The 19,524-nt window shown below is 45.7% G+C and overlaps 1 protein-coding gene and 1 long non-coding RNA gene across 2 annotated transcripts in view; both read left to right on the top strand.

Moving 5' to 3' along the window:
• The window catches only part of NTAN1 (N-terminal asparagine amidase), a 692,227-nt gene that overhangs the window by 82,182 nt on the left and 590,521 nt on the right, over positions 1-19,524 (top strand). The gene's annotated exons all lie outside the window — the stretch shown is intronic.
• Positions 2,384-3,372, top strand: LOC120943572. Its single transcript, XR_005750304.1, has 3 exons — positions 2,384-2,614; positions 2,821-2,960; positions 3,125-3,372. It is a non-coding gene; the product is annotated as an uncharacterized LOC120943572 (long non-coding RNA).

Raw genomic sequence — 19,524 nt, 5'->3', positions numbered from 1 at the left:
TCAGATAAAATAATTTACCACCTGTGCCACTAAGAATATTGTATGTTTACTTACCTGTCCGTGCGGGAAACAGTACGTAGGTAGAACTACAGGTTCTTTCTTAGTAAGAGTCAACTAACACTGTTGATGATGGTTTTGTATTTTACTATATGCACTACGCACCTTATGCTACGGGTGTGAGTAATTTTGTAAACGTATTTTGGGAAAAAAAAAAGAGTCAACTAACATATTGCAAATATCAAAAAAGGGTCGGACTAACCATAATTTCCCTAAACATTACTTATGGGATCACAATAAGGATCCTACTGTATGGGCACACAGTTTCTAATTATAGACAAACACAGTGCCTTGAAAAAGTATTCATACCTCTTGAAAATGTTCACATTTTGTCACGTTACACCCACAAATTTCAATGTATTTTATTGGGATTTTATTGTTTAATGACCAACACAAAGTGGCACACAATTGTGAAGTGTAAGGAAAATAATGTTTTTTTACAAGTAAATATGTGTAAAGTGTGGTGTGCATTTGTATTCAGCCCCCCCTTGAGTCAATACTTTGTAGAACAACCTTTTGCTAACAATTACAGCTGCAAGTGTTTTTAGGGATGTCTCTGCCAGCTTTGCACATCTAGAGTGACATTTTTGCCCATTCTTCTTTGCAACATAACTTAAAGGGTCACTAAAGGAAAAACATTTTTTTGCTGAAATGACTGTTTACAGGGCATCTGCTAAGTGTAGATCCATTACTAGCCCCCTACGTACCATTAAGACCCTTGATCACTTACCGTAAAACCAAGTCACTCAAAGATAGCCTTACTCAGAGTGAATACGTGGGTGAATTTCGCACAGATCCATGTAAAAGGCCTGGCACCTTCCGATGTGGAGGATGCAATCTGTGTCAATATATGAACATTGGGGACAATATTCTATTACCTGATGGTAAAACTTTCAGACCTTCCCACTTTGCGAACTGCAAAACACCTGGAGTGGTATATCTACTTTCATGCCACTGTGGGGCTTTTTACGTTGGAAAAACGAAACAACCTTTCTTTAAACGCGCTTCCAGACATATTACATGTATGCGGAAAGCAGACCCGGACCTCCCCCTGGGGCGCCATATTCGAGACGCCCATGGTGGGATGATCCCTAAAATCAAATTCCTTATTTTGGATAGAATACACCCCAACAGTAGAGGGGGCGACTGGAATAGGACCTTGCTGCAGAGGGAGACAAGATGGATAGCCATGCTAGATGCTACTAGAAAACCAGGCCTTAATGAAATAGTTAGCTATCGCCCTTTTCTGGAGGGGTTTTCCTCCGGGGGATGGGAGGAATAGATTTCTCCACATCCATCCCCCCTCCTCTCCATTTTGTTTGACCTCCAAATATCCATGCTCTACTATGTACGACCATTTTTTGTACACTTATTTGCTGTATAATGCTTCGCGGGTGAGGGTATCTGTTTGGCCCCCACCTGACGCACGTGGGGGGCATGTCATGCGCACCTATGGTTCACCACCTGGGTTTTGTTATGTTTGCCCCCCATATTTGCAGTAATTACTGCTTTCTTGCGTCAGCGCACACTCCATGCCGGCTGCTTCCCATTATTTGGGCGATATCCGGCACGCCCTGTGCGAAAGGCCCTCTCCATCTCCCTTCCTTCTTTTTTTTTTTTTTTTTTTTTTTTTTCTCTCCCTCCCGTATTGATGGCATTGTCATCCTAATTCGGGTTATATACTTGTGTAAGGGTGGATTGGCACTGGCAATATCACTTATTTAAGTGATATCTCCTCCCTTTATCATTTTCAATTTTTTAATTTAATTTTATTTTCAATTTTTGATCAATGTCATATATGGAATCACCATATTGACACTGATATAATTTGCGACTTTATACCCGTCTGCCGCGATTGCGTCATCATGCCAACGCTACTACATGTGTCATTGCAGCAATGGTGTTACCATGCTGATCGACACATGCGACGTCCATACTTTTGACTATCATGGCGTCTGTTAAATGTATTTGGACTGTGCAGGCAATAATTGTTCGAGTGTAGTCACCGCATTGATATCAATGTGCTGGTGTCCACTTGCGAGCTTCATCACAATAGCGTCATTTCCGCAATTGCGTCATTACGCAGCGCATACGCGCGCGCATGCGCCTATGCCGCTAATGTACTCTATTCAAGCCCATCCCGTTTTTTTTTTTTTTTCAAGACGCAATTGCGTCACTACGCAGCACGTGCGCGCGCGCATGCGCCATAGCCACCAATGGACTCTATTTAAGCCCATTGCAGACACTATTGTCTCTGACTGTCATGGCGTCTGCTGGACTTATGGAGACTTCTCACATACAGGTAGGACCACTGGGTTTTGATGTTTGGCTTATTGTTTGTTTTTGGTGCTGTGCCTTTATGCACACTTCACCAGACTAGCCATACATATTATTTATATATACTCCTAAATTCCTTTTTCCAGTGATCTCTGCCTGCGATCACCCAGCAATCCACCCTTCCTGAAACATAGGATAATCTGGGTAGTTTGTCTCCTTGTGGCTGAACTTTTGTTCTCTGGCACATGCATACCCTCTCCTATATGGATTTCCATATCTGGTAAGTTACTCTCCATTTTTGGATTACCAGCTCTATGGGGTTACTCTTTTTTGCTATAAATATGTGTCTGCATTTAACTCTTTGAATGCAACAAATGAAATATACATATTATATATATATATATATATATATATATATATATATATATATATATATATATATATATATATATATTTTTTTCTTTCCTCTTTCCCTTCCCTCCCTAGGCGTGGACCTTTTTGGTAGGCTATGATTGTATATCCTCCCCGTGAACACAGAGACATTGATCTCCATATACAGCATTCTCCCCTTGTTTTTGGCGTACTTTCACACTGAGACAGGATTCTATCTACAGATCTTATTGACTGTAAGTAGCTCATATCTGTTTTGATAAATGACATAGTTGTATGGCTGTCCTTTTCTTGTCTCCCCTTCCCCATGTTTTTTAACAATTTCGGTCACTTGAGTTGTAAATATTGTTTAAGTTGAATTTTTTCTATGTAATATATGTATATATCTCTTTTCTAATAGACATGTATTTCTCTGACACAATGATCGTCTGTAATACCCCTTGAAGAAGGATCACAGATACCGAAACTGCTGTCGGGTTGGACCAATTTTTGTCTCATGTCTGTTTTATTGCTTTACAAATAGGATCTGTATACCACTTGCATGTGGTCTTTTATCCTTGCTAGGACACTGTATGATGTCCTGACTTAAATTGTTTAAATAAATTTGCTATATATTTTTCTACTCATTCACGTGTTTGTGTCACTTATAAAGTCCCACCCTTGAGGGGGTATTTCATGTTTTTTACAGGGTATAGAGACACAAAAGTTAACTGATTCCTTTTAAAAATGATTAAAAATAGATTAAATTCAATCATATAATGTGCCTGCAGTTTCACTTTCGTTTTTAAACTGGTTTCATGTTTCTGTGAAGTAAAGAGACCCACAGAACAAAAACAAACAAATCCAGGGCAGTGTTTTGTTTTTAAAATTAATCTGATTGGTTCTGAGGAGTTTTAGACACACAGCTTGGACCACAGTGAAAAGCTGCCATAAGATTTTTCATAAAGAGCCAGACAAGCAGGAAGTGTGGAGATCACAGCAGAATTACAGCAACTTTAAAGCAAAAACAAACAATGAGGACATGAAACCAGTACTGCAGTAAGGTAAAGGAAGCTATTTAGCTAAAAAAAAAAATCCTTTAGTGATCCTTTAAGCTGTGTCAGGTTGGATGGAGAGTGTCTGAACAGCAGTTTTCAAGTCTTGCTACAGATTCTCTATTGGATTTAGGTCTGGACTTTGACTGGACTATTCTAACACATATAAAGTGCAAGGCCCAGATTCACATACATCGGCGCATATATATGACGCCGTAGCGCATCTCTTTTACGCTACGCCGACGCAACGCAGAGAGGCAAGCATGGAATTCACAAAGCAAATGCTCCCAACGTTGTGCCGGCGTAACATAAATTCGTAGGCGTATGCCAGCCTAATTCAAAGTAGGTAGAAGTGGGCGTGATCCATTTAAATGAAGCGTGACCCCATGCAAATGATGGGCCGAACGAACGGCGCATACGCATCCCAGTGCGCATGCTCAGAATCACGTCGAAAATACTCCCTAAGATATGTTGAATCACGCCTATGACGTGAACATAACCTACGCCCATCCATATTCACGTACTACTACGTAAACAACGTAAAATGCGACGGCTGTTCCCTGGTCCATACCTTTGCATGAGTTGCGCCTCATAGATGGTGAAAAACTATACGCCGGACGTAAGCCTTACGTAAACCGTGTATATTAATGCGCTGGGTGCAAGTACGTTCGTGAATCGGCGTATCTCACTCATTTGCATATTCGAATCGTAAATCAATGGGAGCACCCCTTGCAGCCAGCGTAAATATGCGCCCACGATATGACGGCGTAGGAAACTTACATCAGTCGTAGGAAGCCTATTTTCAGGCGTATCTAGTTCTGTGGGCACGGCGCACAGATACGATGGCGCACATTTACACTTACGTGGCGTATCTCGAGATCCCGGCATAAGTGCTACGTGAATCCGGGCCCAAATGTACAATTAAAAAATGTGTAAAAAAAGTCCATACAATAGAAGCCACTGGTGTTCAACAAGTTGTTGGTAAGAGAAACCACAAAAGTCCATTTAAGAGATCACTAGGGTTGTCCCGATACCGATACTAGTATCGGTACCGATACTGAGCATTTGCGTGAGTACTTGTACTCGCGCAAATGCTCTGATGCTTCCCCCGATACTTTTTTTTCTTTTTCTCCTGAGTGGGGGCGGAGAGCGGTCGGAGAGGAGACTGATGAGGCGGGATCGGAAGGTGGAGAGGAGGCGGGATCGAAAGGTGGAGAGGAGGCGGGATCGGAAGGCGGAGAGGAAGGTTTAGAGGAGGCGGAGAGCACAGCAGTCCTCGGGTATTAATAACATACCACTGGAGGAGAGCTGCTGCCGCCGTCTAGTTGTTCGGCGCTCAGGAAACATAGCAGCTTTCATTTGAATAGCTGTGTGTTCCTACCGCGTGTCATCATAGCCCCTCCCAGGATTGGGCTTTGACGACGCGTGGCCGGGAACACACAGCTATTCAAATGAAAGCGGTTATGTTCCCTGAGCGCCGAACAACTAGACGGCTGGGGGGATGAGACCTACAACACAAGGCTGCATTTGGGGGGGGGGGGAGACACAGACAGCTGAATTTGGGAATTTGGGAGACACAGACAGCTGCATTTGGGAGACACAGACAGCTGCATTTGGGAGACACAGACAGCTGCATTTGGGAGACACAGACAGCTGCATTTGGGAGACACACGGCTGAATTTGGGGAGACATGGCTGCATTTAAAAAAAGTATCGGTATTCGGAATCGGCGAGTACATGAAAAAAAGTATCGGTACTTGTACTCGGTCCTAAACAAGTGGTATCGGGACAACCCTAGAGATCACCACAGTACATCCACCACTCGAGAGAGGGTTAAACATACTTATCAAAATTCATGGACTCAAATGTCAGCAGCGCTGAGTAGTCAAACAGGCAGCAGCAGACCTGTATCTCCATGCTATGTGATAGACCAGTGGTTCTCAACCTTACTAGTGCCGTGACCCCTTGATAAAATTTCCCAAGTTGCGGGGACCCCTAACAGTAAAATTATTTTCGTAGCGTGGTTTGTCAACATCCAAGGCAAGACAAGTAATTTGTGCCCCTAACCCACGGACATTTAGCGCTCCCTGAGTCCCTTCCACTCGTACATTATTAAAACCCATTATGGTACATTTGAGGATGTACCTCTCTATCTCTTTGTTCTCCTTTCTTTCCCTTTCCCCTCCCCCCACCCCTCTCTCTAGCCATCTTTCACTCCCTTTATCTTTGTTCCTTCCCCTCTTTTTCTCTCCCTTCCATGCATTCTCTATTTTTATTTCTTCTCTTATTTCTTGGTGGGGTGTGGGGTTAGTAGGATCAGTGGCGGTGCTGGCGGGGAGTTCTGATCAGTCAACTTAGGTGCTCTTAATCAAGGTCATCTGCTGATCTGAGAACTGTAGTAGGGACTTTTAATGGCAATTATAATCACAGGTAGTGTTACTCACTGTGTCTCCGCATTCACGGTGTCTCAGACTTTGTAGTGTCTCGTAGCAGTGACACCTATGCTGAAATCAGGAGATAGGGTCTCCTTCAGCCCCTCCCACTTCACATTCCTCATGTCATCTGACTTCTAGTCTCTGCCCCCCAGCCATACTGTGAACTGAATGGGCGGCTGAGTGGGCGGCTGCGGGCTTCAGGAACAGCCCATGATTTGGTGACCCCCTGGCAAATCATCATTTGACCCCCAAGGGGGTCCCGACCCCCAGGTTGAGAACCACTGTGATAGACTAACACAAAGTGGCACATAATTGTAAAGTGGAAGTAAAATGATAAATGGTTTTCAATTTTTTTTTACAAATATCTGAGAAGTTGACTTCAGAAGTCACCTAATTAGTAAAAAGAGTCCACCTAGGTGTAATTTTATTTCAGTATAAATACAGCTGTTCTGTGAAGCCCTCTGGTTTGTTAGAGAACCTAATGCCCCTGTAACGGTCACCACCGTTTACGACCTTCCATCCCATCCAAGACAGCTTATTGACACTCCAACCAACAGGACCCAATCCATCCCATTCCCAGAATCAGACGAGACACAGCTCTGTGCTTTCTGGTTTCCAATGCAAGAATGCTTTAATGGTTTCTTCTCAGCTTTTTATGTAGTTACAAGCAGGTGACCGTAATCAAAGGGACACTGAAATCTCCACCCCCCTTCACACCATGGGGCTTCAATCACATACTTTTATCAATAGAATTCACACAAAATATCACACAATGAGTTCCCTTCAATCCACATCGTTGGACAGACGTTCTGTCTCCGACAGACAGGTAGTCACACCTTTACACAATGGACAATGAAATGTCTAGGAGTAGATGCAAATAACACCTTTCAACAGAATGTGTCCCCACATTGAAAAAGCCAACAACTTGTGATATCTCAAGACATCCTGCAAACATGAATTATTATTAATGTCCCATCTCATGTAATACATGAATTATGATTCACTTGCCAGTTGCCACCCCATCTCCTGGCTTAATCTGTGCCCAAAAGTCACTCCTGTTACATGGCTCCCTCCTTGTGGAACACTCCGGCAGACCCGGCTTGATCCTTTTTGGGTCAACTTGGGGATGTCCGGAACTAGGAGGCCGGGATGACGTCTGTTTGCCGGGATAAACCATCAGCATTGCCATTTGGCTTGCCAGGTCGGTAGCTGATGGTGAAGGTGAATAATGGAATTCAGTTCTGGAACAGTCACTTGCTTTGCTCTCTCAATGGCTCCCAAAACCTGTTGCTGATGCTCTTGGGACAGATAAGGCACCACCTGGATGCAAATCCCATTCAATCTTTTGACAATTTCAGCCTGTTTGTGCATTTCAATGTTTAAGCCACGGGACATCTCATAATACATGACGTAGTGTCGTTGCATCTCTGATTTCTCACTGGCCAACTTGTCACATTTTCATTTTAGACTGTGATATTGTGCCGGATCTACAGTACATGTCGGGGAAGGTAGTCTTACCCGGGTCTCAGCAGCAAGCGAGTTGGTTCCAGCAACGCGGGTTGGGGCACAGGTAGTCACTGTGTGGGCTTCAGCGGGACACATCGGGGTGTACGCAGAAACAAGGGGGGCCAAATCATTCCCCAGTAGTACATCTGCTGGCAAATCCTTCATCGCCCCCACATTCACATGTCCCGAACCAACCCCCCAATCCAGGTGAACCCAGGCAACGGGTAGCCGGAAGACGGTGCCTCCCGCTACTCTTACGGCTACGGTGTCTCCGGTGTGCTGGCTCTCTGGGATGAGTTTCTTCTGTAGCAGGGTCATCGTGGCCCCAGTATCACGTAGCCCATTGGCTACCTTTCCATTGACCCAAACAGTCTGCCTGTATTGCTGCCTGTTGTCCTGGTTAGCTGCTTGTATCGGATCTGCCTCGTGCAGAACGCCCCAATTTTCTTCCTCCTCAACGCAGTGGGCCGCAGGCATGGATGTGTGTGGGTTCCCCCTTTCTGGCTGTCTCTGACTGTGACTGCCTGGGTGGATTCAATGGACAGTCTAGCTTTCTGTGTCCTAGCTGTTTACACCCAAAACACCTGATGGGCTGTGAGTAGTCCTGGAAGTTGAACCTAGGCTTCTGAGGATAAGTGGCCGCTGGAGGTGGTGTTGTAGGACTGTCCGACTGGGGTTTGTAGGCAATAGCCGGCGGGGGTGCCGCTGATCCATAATTCACCCGAGCTGTGGTCATGACCACCGAGTTGTCCAGTTTGCGGGCGTCTGTGTATTCGTCCGCTAGGCGAGCTGCTTCAGACAAGGAGAAAGGGTTTCTGTCCCGGACCCATTCTCTGACTTCCCGGGACAGTTTGTCAAAGAAGTGCTCCGGCAGGAACACCTGCAGCAGCTCTTCCCCGGATTCTGCTTGGCATCCATCGACCCAGTGGGATGCTGTGTGATGTAGGCGGCATGCTGTATGAGTCTCCAGTCTGCTTGCTCGTCTCTCGGAACCGCCTCCGGTGTGACGGTATACCTGGCCAAAAGTGCTTCTTTTACCAGTCCATAGTTCATAATATCCTTGTCTGGGATGGCCCTGAACGCTTCACTGGCTCGGCCGGACAATTTCCCAGACAAAATGGTAACCCATTCCTCTGTGGGCACCCGGTGTAGGGCACATTGCCGTTCAAAATCAGCAAGGTACCCATCAATCTCCCCTTCAGTTTCAATTAAGTTCTTAAAAGCAGCAAAATGTATCTTTCTCCTTTCAGTTGGTGCTGCTGTGACTTCTGCTGCTGCAGAACGTCTTTGCCGTAGCCAATTTGCGTCCACAGCAGCTATAACTCGGTCTATGATCTCCGGTGGAGGGTTGGGACCATAGTGTGCCAGTCTTAGTTTGACAGCCCGATCAAAGCTTGTCTCCTCCGGGGTCCTGTCTGTTACGCTGGGCCTTTCCGTTAAGTTGGGTCTTTCCGCTCCATCCATTTGGACAAGTTCTGTGATCACGTCCATCTTCTTATGGTTGCTGGCTGGTCTGCCACGGTTCTCCAGTAGTCCTTTTAGCTGTGCTTTAAGGAATTATCCCGCTGCTAGCCACCAATTGTAACGGTCACCACCGTTTACGACCTTCCATCACATCCAAGACAGCTTATCTACACTCCAACCAACAGGACCCGATCCATCCCATTCCCAGAATCTGACGAGACACAGCTCTGTGCTTTCTGGTTTCCAATGCAAGAATGCTTTAATGGTTTCTTCTCAGCTTTTTATGTAGTTACAAGCAGGTGACCGTAATCAAAGGGACACTGAAATCTCCACCCCCCTTCACACCATGGGGCTTCAATCACATACTTTTATCAATAGAATTCACACAAAATATCATCACACAATGAGTTCCCTTCAATCCACATCGTTAGACAGACGTTCTGTCTCCGACAGACAGGTAGTCACACCTTTACACAATGGACAATGAAATGTCTAGGAGTAGATGCAATTAACACCTTTCAACAGAATGTGTCCCCACATTGAATAAGCCAACAACTTGTGATATCTCAAGACATCCTGCAAACATGAATTATTCTATCGGACATGCACGCAATTTTTTTTCCGGACGATGCCAGATCGTACGATTTTCGTTTAATCAGTACAGCTGTCATTCGAAAATGCAATACAAATGCATTACAACACATGACATCACTGACATCAGATTCGACGTGAGATTAGCATACAAAAAAAAAAACGACAGATCATTCGTCCGATTAATCGGATCATGTGTACCGGGCATTGGTGAACAAGCAGCATCATGAAGGCCAAGGAACACACCAGACAGGTCAGGGATAATTTTGTGGAGAAGTTTAAAGCAGGGTTAGGTTATTAAGAAAATATTCCAAGCTTTGAATCTTTCACAGAGCACTGTTTAATCCATCATCGGAAAATGGAAAGCATATGGCACAACTGCAAACCTACCACATCATGGCTGTCCACCAGTGGCGCCCCGTGCACGGGCGCCGCCCCCATCCCTGCTGCCGCCTCCCTATCCATGTGCCTGGCCCCTTTCAGGACGCCGGACACATGGACTCCTATGGCAGGGGCGGAAGTGGTGTATTTTTCTGAAGCACCTGATAGAGCCAGAGGCTCTAATAGGCTTCAAAAAAGGATGGGCTGGGAAGCAGAGTGTGTGCCCTGATCCCACCAAATTGTGTGACCATAGCGAATAAATAGTCGCAATTTTTTACACCGCAGTGCCTCCTCGCCATTTAGGAGGCAGGTCAGTGAGACCTGTTTACTGATTGGCCAAAACCCCAGGAGTCCCTATTGGATGCCCAGCGCTTTGACGGAAGTCGGACAGAGCGGAGGAAGCTGACTGGTGAGGAGACGCTGGAGAAGAGGACACCCGGTAAGCGCTGATCCACCTGCACGGGGGATCTTCGCTTTACTTGTGCTGCAACCCAACGCTATTGTGGAGTGTCCCGAGACCCACCTGTGGGGGGGGGGCTTGTGCTGTGGGTAGGGTGTCCCGCGACCCATCCGCAGGGGGGGTTGCTGTGAGCGGGGTGTCCTGCGATCCATCTACGGTGGGCTGTGAATGGAGTGTCCCGGAGAGATACTGTCTGTGGTGCTAATCTGTATACCGCATTTGTGGTGCTAAGCTGTACACCGTATCTGTGGTGCTGAGCTATCTACCGTATCTGTGGTGCTGAGCTATCTACCGTATCTGTGGTGCTGAGCTATCTACCGTATCTGTGGTGCTGAGCTATATACCGTATCTGTGGTGCTGAGCTATATACCGTATCTGTGGTGCTGAGCTGTATACTCCTAACACTATGGGTGGAAGCAAGTGGAATACAGGGGACGGAGTGGGTGGATTCTATAAGGGGTGAAGCTTATGGGAAGTGGGAGAGGTCAAAATAAGGGCAGTGTCTGGCCTGACAGGCCAGGCAAGGAGAGCATTCATCTTCTCAGATGAATGCTCTCCTTGCCCGGCTTGTCAGTTGAGGTGGACAGCGGTGGCCGCTGGTGAAGTTTTAGGATGGGGGGCGCCAGACACTGCCCTTATTTTGACCTCACCACTTCCCATAAGCTTCACCCCTTATAGAATCCATCCACTCTGTCCCCTGTATTCCACTTGCTTCCACCCATAGTGTTAGGAGTATACAGCTCAGCACCACAGATACGGTATATAGCTCAGCACCACAGATACGGTATATAGCTCAGCACCACAGATACGGTATATAGCTCAGCACCACAGATACGGTATATAGCTCAGCACCACAGATACGGTATATAGCTCAGCACCACAGATACGGTAGATGGCTCAGCACCACAGATACAGTATATAGCTCAGCACCACAGATACGGTATATAGCTCAGCACCACAGATACGGTATATAGCTCAGCACCACAGATACGGTATATAGCTTAGCACCACAGATACGGTGTACAGCTTAGCACCACAAATGCGGTATACAGATTAGCACCACAGACAGTATCTCTCCGGGACACTCCATTCACAGCCCCCCATGGATGGATCGCAGGACACCCCGCTCACAGCAACCCCCCCTGCGGATGGGTCGCAAGACGCCCTGCCCACAGCACAAGCCCCCCCCCCACAGGTGGGTCTCGGGATAGTGTTAGGAGTATACAGCTCAGCATTACAGATACGGTATATAGCTCAGCACCACAGATGCGGTATACAGATTAGCACCACAGCAGCAAAGAGGCCCAGGGTAACTCTGGAGGAGCTGCAGAGATCCACAGCTCAGGTGGGAGAATCTGTCCCCAGGACAACCATTAGTCGTGCACTCCACAAATCTGGACATTATGAAGGAGTGGAAAGAAGAAATTCATTGTTGAAAGCAAGTCATAAGAAGTCTCGTTTGCAAGAAGCAATGTGAGGGACACAGCAAACCTGTGGAAGAAAGTGCTCTTGTCAGATCAGACCAAAAGGCCCCACATGCCAGTCAGTTGCCAGTTTTTTCAGGTGGACCTGAACGGACGCTCCATGCACCTCTATGGAGCGACGGATATCAGCGGTGACATGTCCAATGACATGCCATCCAATCCGCTCTGCTAAATCCAGATGGATGGAAACCCTATTTTGCATCCGTCTATCGGATCGGATGAAAACGGACAGGCGGAGAGAGGAGATCTGACAGGTCCGTCTCTGCACAGTGAGCAAAGATGGACCTGTCATCAGCCGGTCTTAGCGGTAATGAGCAGAGCGATCCCTGCTGAGCAAGCAGAGTACGTGAAAACGGATCTGTATGTGTGAAAGGGGCCATATTTAACTTTTTGGCCTAAAAACAAAACGCTATGTATGGCGGAAAAATAACAATGCACATCACCCTGAACACACCATTTCCACCGTAAAACGTGGTGGCAACATCATGTTGTGGGGATGCTTTTCTTCAACAGGGACAGGGAAGCTGGTTATAGTTGTTTGTAAGATGGATGGAGCCAAATACAGGGCAATCTTAGAAGACAACCTGTTAGTGTCTGCAAAAGACTTGAGCTTGGGGCAGAGCTATGACTAAGCACTGAACCCCAGTGCTAAACGCGTCAACTATATACCCCACTGCTTGCTGTGTTTTGTAGTGCCTTTTTTCCTTTTACCAATAAAGGCCACCTTTTAAGATTTTTTTGGTGTGTGGCTGTCCATATTTTCTCTTCAAGTTCTTGGGGCAGAGCTCCCGCAGGACAACGACCCTAAACATACAGCTAGAGCTACAATGGAAAAAACACAAGGGGGGAGTGGCGCCTCTGGGTGTAGTAATTTAAAACAATTTAATTGTAAAAACAGTAGACATGGCCACTCATATTTTGGTGGTTGAAATAAGCATGTAAATTCCCAGTGAAGGGAGGGAGGTCATCAGATCCGCTGATCGATTCCTGGACCTGCTGAGGCATAGCTGGAAGTTTATCACACCGCTGTTGGAAGTGAAGCCGGCTGTGGTGGAAGAAGAGACTTCAAAGCAAGGCTAGGAGCGCAGTTGCTGTGGCAGGCGAGGGATGTGTACAGGCAGCGTATGATGCAGCTGCCACACTCCATCAAGCTAGTGGATAGAGGTTGTGGAGCTAGATTTAAGTTACTATGAAGGGAGGGGCCAAGGTGGGACATGCAGGATGATGGGTGAAGCAACAGATCGGGACATAAACAGTGTAGACTGATGGGTGACAATGGAAGGCTAATATTACATAGCCGGGAGGATGCATACAAGTGGGACACATACTAAGCATTAAACTAACAGACACCAATGAAAAAATAATAATTTAACTAAACAATAACTAAACAATAATCATGATGGAAATGATGGTGAAAGGGGACACTGTATAATGAATGAATAATAAATGATGTGGGAGGGGGTACGGAAATGAACAGGTTTTTTTAAGGGAGTACACAAGAATTTAGTAAATGCAATAAACATGATCAATAAAAGTGGATGTGGTGTAATTGGTGGAACAAAAAACAACAAGGAAGGGGGTGGGTAGGGAAATTATTATACCGGAAAAGGGGGGGAATAAAGGAAGAATGTTTAGTTTTAGTGTCTCTATACACATATATTATATATATATATATATATATATATATATATATATTGTGACAGGAAGTCAGGTAAATCTGTGGGTGTTGTCACAGACATTTCTGCCTTGTTTGGACAATACACCAATCATTATCATTAACGCGTCAACTATATACCCCACTGCTTGCTGTGTTTTGTAGTGCCTTTTTTCCTTTTACCAATAAAGGCCACCTTTTAAGATTTTTTTGGTGTGTGGCTGTCCATATTTTCTCTTCAAGTTCTTGGGGCAGAGCTCCCGCAGGACAACGACCCTAAACATACAGCTAGAGCTACAATGGAAAAAACACAAGGGGGGAGTGGCGCCTCTGGGTGTAGTAATTTAAAACAATTTAATTGTAAAAACAGTAGACATGGCCACTCATATTTTGGTGGTTGAAATAAGCATGTAAATTCCCAGTGAAGGGAGGGAGGTCATCAGATCCGCTGATCGATTCCTGGACCTGCTGAGGCATAGCTGGAAGTTTATCACACCGCTGTTGGAAGTGAAGCCGGCTGTGGTGGAAGAAGAGACTTCAAAGCAAGGCTAGGAGCGCAGTTGCTGTGGCAGGCGAGGGATGTGTACAGGCAGCGTATGATGCAGCTGCCACACTCCATCAAGCTAGTGGATAGAGGTTGTGGAGCTAGATTTAAGTTACTATGAAGGGAGGGGCCAAGGTGGGACATGCAGGATGATGGGTGAAGCAACAGATCGGGACATAAACAGTGTAGACTGATGGGTGACAATGGAAGGCTAATATTACATAGCCGGGAGGATGCATACAAGTGGGACACATACTAAGCATTAAACTAACAGACACCAATGAAAAAATAATAATTTAACTAAACAATAACTAAACAATAATCATGATGGAAATGATGGTGAAAGGGGACACTGTATAATGAATGAATAATAAATGATGTGGGAGGGGGTACGGAAATGAACAGGTTTTTTTAAGGGAGTACACAAGAATTTAGTAAATGCAATAAACATGATCAATAAAAGTGGATGTGGTGTAATTGGTGGAACAAAAAACAACAAGGAAGGGGGTGGGTAGGGAAATTATTATACCGGAAAAGGGGGGGAATAAAGGAAGAATGTTTAGTTTTAGTGTCTCTATACACATATATTATATATATATATATATATATATATATATATATTGTGACAGGAAGTCAGGTAAATCTGTGGGTGTTGTCACAGACATTTCTGCCTTGTTTGGACAATACACCAATCATTATCGGGCATCGGCTACAAACGTAGCCAGAGAAAGGCTAAGGGCCGTTAAAAAACTGCAGCTGTTCAGAATGAGGCAATAAAGGCCTCTATAAGTAGCCCAGAGGATTACCACTAATTTGCTGCATCATTCCTAAGGCTTTGTGAGTAGGAGAGCAGCGTACTGAAAGTCTCCTGAGGAGGTGAGGAGAGGAGTGATTTTTCTGTGTGATAAAAATCAAGACTATTGTTTTGTGCTGTACGACCAGCACTGTCTGCCCAGCGCTAGGCTGAGTCAGACTCCATAGATAGGTTCCTGTGTGGAAGGTAGACGCCTAGAGTGGCTAGGCTTTATTTTATGTTTGATTTTGTTTATGCGGTTTGGATGCTTGCAATTGTTTTCCAGTAAGATGGAAAAATAAACCAAGAACTTTGTTTTCAACCATCTTCGACTGCCAGTCTGTATAAATTCAGTGTGTGGTGAACCCATCCAAGGGGTCACACACCCCGCTGCCGAGCTAACCCCTTAATATATATATATAAACAAAGGGAAGGCGATTGAATTGTTATCATGTGGGGGGGGGTCACGTTTTTTTTTTTTGGGTGGGGGTTTCAAAAAATTATAATGGGGAAGACATGTTTAAACGTTGGGTAAAGTGCAATGAATAAGTCATCATATAGATACACTGTATACAGACACATCAGTACACAGAAATATATTAATATATACATACGTAAATCTATATATAGACATATATAAAAAAATATTATTAGACATATAAATACACATGGATATGGTTACAAAACGATTAAAAGAGGGGGAGGGAAGAAACCATGGCGCAACACCATGATGTGGAGTGAAAAGAAAGGGGGGGGGAGAGGAGGATGATGGAAAAGGGAATGGGGGGGCGGGGCTGGGGAAGGAGAGGAGGGAAGGGAAAAGGATAGGGGTGGGGGGGGGGAGAAAGGAAGGGAAGAGGAGGGAAAGAGGGATAGGAAAAAAGAGGGGAGAGAAAAGATGGGGGGAGAAGAGGAGGGAAAAAAAGAAGAGGAGGGGGGAGAAGGGGAGGGGGGAGGGAAGAGGAAGATGGGTGGAGGGGGAGGTATGCAGGTCTAGAAGCTATACTTACGGAAACCCGCCACCCCCCGAAATAAGAGGGATATAGAAAAACCTGTAGGATGCATATGTAGATGGTTAGCCAAGAGGAAAAAACATCATGGGACGTATATCTGAAATTTAGGAATCTGAATACTAAATTATGCTAAAAAATAGAAACAAGAATAATGATGAGATTATAAAATGGTGGCAATTTCAATGCTCTCATTGATACCTCCGGGCGAAAGTACATCTAAGCTGTAGATCCAGTAAGGCTCTATTGCACACAATGTTTTTTTAATCTTTCAGCTGCCGGGAGGAATCTATGGATTTGTTCGATGACCCATACTTGGAGTCCTGAGGTAGATTGTTGGTGCGCGGTAGCAAAGTGTCTCGGTACATTGTGAGGGTCTATACCACCCTCTGTTTCTCCTTTGTTCCCCGAGCCTTTGTCCCAAGGGTCGATTGGTTCGGCCTACATACATTAGGCCACATGGGCAGTTAAGGCCGTATACCACAAAGTCAGAAGAGCAATTGTAGAATTCTCTTAGTGGATATGTTTTGTCTTTGGTCCTGAATGTTTTTTGGCCATGTTTAACAAAATTGGCATGTCTTTCACAGGGATTAGTCAAGTTGTGTAACTCCACATCCATGTCTAAACACAATAATCTGTCACCATCCGAAACTAAAGCATTGGACCAACTTATACATGCTGACAACATTATAATCAAATCTGCCGATAAAGGAGGAGGAATTGTACTCCTTGACAAAACAGATTATCTAAAATAAGCCTATAGACTCCGATGAAGCAACCTACATGAAGCTTAAGAACGATCCAATGTCAGACTTCGCCAGAGAAGCCAACATCCTGATCTCCAATGCACTCCAGGAGGGCATTATCACCAAAATAGGAAGTTCATTTCTACAGAAAAACTTTTATCAGATACCCTACTTCTACTACCTACCCAAAAATTCACAAAAATCTACAACATTCCCCAGGAAGACCTATCTAAGGCTATGGATAGCGTCACTACAGGATTCAGCCTATACATAGATCAATTCTTGCAACCAATTGTATTCCAACTACAATCCTATATACTGTATGTGACAGCACACATCTGCTGGAACTCCTGTCCCCTTATAGGTGGGAGCCAACATACGTATACGTCTGCTCGCTTTATACATCCATCCCACACACTTTTGGGATAATGGCATTAGAGCAGTTTTTGCTTATGGAACCGTTGATTAATCCTCGCCAGGCAGACTTCATCGTCCAATCCACAAAATTTTGCTTAACGCATAATTATTTCACTTTCGATGGAGATTTTTATCATCAAGTACAAGGTGCAGCGATGGGGGCTAATTTTGCCCCCTCATACGCCAACCTCGCTATGGGCTTTTGTCACCTATCAGTCTACACTGTTTATGTCCCGACCTGTTGCTCCACCCATCATCCTGCATGTCCTGCCATGGCCCCTCCCCTCATCGTAACATAAATCTAGCTCCACACCCTCTATCCACTAGCTTGATGAAGGAGTGCGACAGCCGCGTCATCCCTCGCCTGCCTCACCAACTGCGCTCCTAGCCTCGCTTTAAAGTCTCTTCTTCCACCGCAGCCGGCTTCACTTTCACCAGCGGAGCGATAAACTTCCAGCTATACAGCGCCTCAGCAGGACCAGGAATCGATCAGGGGATCCGATGACCTCCCTCCCTTCACTCGGAATTGACATGCTTCTTTCAACCACCAAAATGTGAGTGGCCATGTCTACTGTTTTTACCATTAAATTGTTTTAAACTACTACACCCAGAGGTGCCTCTCCTCTTGTGTTTTTTCTGTAGAACTGGAACGCGGTTTCTGTTCCCCTTTGATGGCAGCCCTGAGAGCGTAACCCTTATCATTACTACACCATCCTTTCCCGGCTTTCTGATTGTACACACTATGATGTATACTAAGTTAACCCAATACTGACTTGATACTTGTTGCTCTGGCTTTTTGCAAATTTTTACTTGTAGTAGAGCTACTAGTTCTGGCTAGCTCGTCCTTGAGAGCTTCTGAAAGTCCCTGCCAGAACTGATATTTTAGCGCTGCTTCATTCCAGCCGGTAACGGCTGACCACTTCCGGAATTCGGCGGTGTAGTCTTCTACTGGTCTCCTTCCTTGACTTAGGTTGTGAAGGATGGTTTCAGCCGTAGCTGTGCGTTGCGGGTCGTCATAAAGTTTTGCCATTTGTTCAAAAAAAGCATCAAGCATATACAGCACTGGACTTCTCTGTTCCATAAGGCCATGCGCCCATGCCTGTGGTTCCTCGGAGAGGAGGGATATGACGAAGCCCACTTTTACTGCTTCTGAAAAGAAAGTTCTGGGCTGCAGTGCGAGATATAAAGAGCAGGCGTTTTTGAAGGCACGGTACTTTCTGCGATCGCCTGCGAATCGCTCAGGAGTTGGAACTCTATGTTCAGGGTGAGTCACTACTACGGCCGGGTTTGCAGAGGCCTGTGAGACTGCGGCCCCAGTAGCGGGAGCTGTGGCTGGAGCGGAGGGACCGGGTAGTCCAGCAAGCTGCTGAAGGCGGCCATCGACTTGGAGGTATCCGTCCTGCAATTTTTGTACTGCTTCCGTAAGTGCAGAGACCTGCAGGCCTCCTGTCGGCCTCGGACATCTGGCTGGTTTGTACTGTCAGGATAAGTACTCACCGAGGCCGAGATGCCGAGGGCGGCTACCTTTGTGACTCTGTGCACTTCACCCCCTGGAGGTGGAGACAGCGGGGAAGGGCACAAAGAGGCACAGGTTACCAGCAGTGGATGACGCGTTGATAGTAGATCACTGGAGAACAGGTCAACAGACACAGAGCAGGACTGTGGCAGGTACAGGCAATGATTCAGGTGCAAGCAAAGTTCAGGAAACTGAGAGCCGGTTCAAGTCAGGACTGTAAGCGGATCCAGGATACAAGCCAATGGTCAGGGATACAGAAGGTAGGAAGTCCGATGTACAAGCCAGAGGTCAAAGGGGTAGAGACAGCAGCAGATCCGATGAAACAAGCCGGGGGTCGGGTACAGAAGAAGGCGTAGAGAAGTCAGGTCCAATCCGGGTCAACAACAGGTCAAGGTTCAGGTTTCAGGAATTTGTTCAAACAGGAAAAGCTGACAACAAACCAGCAACCCGCCATAGGCTTGGTGGTGGTTTAAATAGGCCGGGCTGAGCCTTGATTGGTGGACGCGCGCGCAGATGCGCCGTAGAAGAGAACCATGCTGGAAAACAGAGGCGCGCATGCGCGGGCACGCGCCGTAGCGCAAATCGTCCACTGAAGGTACTGGTTCCCTGACAGTATCTTTCTTTAGCAATTTTGTTAAGTTTTCCTCATTTCCTGTTCTAATAATTCCTTCAGCTCATCTCTTTTTATTACTAATTCTTGTATTAATTCCTGATCTTGCTCTCTCCCTTTTTTGTCTTTGTTCAAAGAGATACTGTATATCTCCTC

This window comes from Rana temporaria, chromosome 6, assembly GCF_905171775.1.
Source record: "Rana temporaria chromosome 6, aRanTem1.1, whole genome shotgun sequence".
Lineage (NCBI taxonomy): Eukaryota > Metazoa > Chordata > Amphibia > Anura > Ranidae > Rana > Rana temporaria.
Note: the sequence above shows the minus strand (reverse complement) of the source record. Positions and strands in the feature narration are given on the sequence as shown.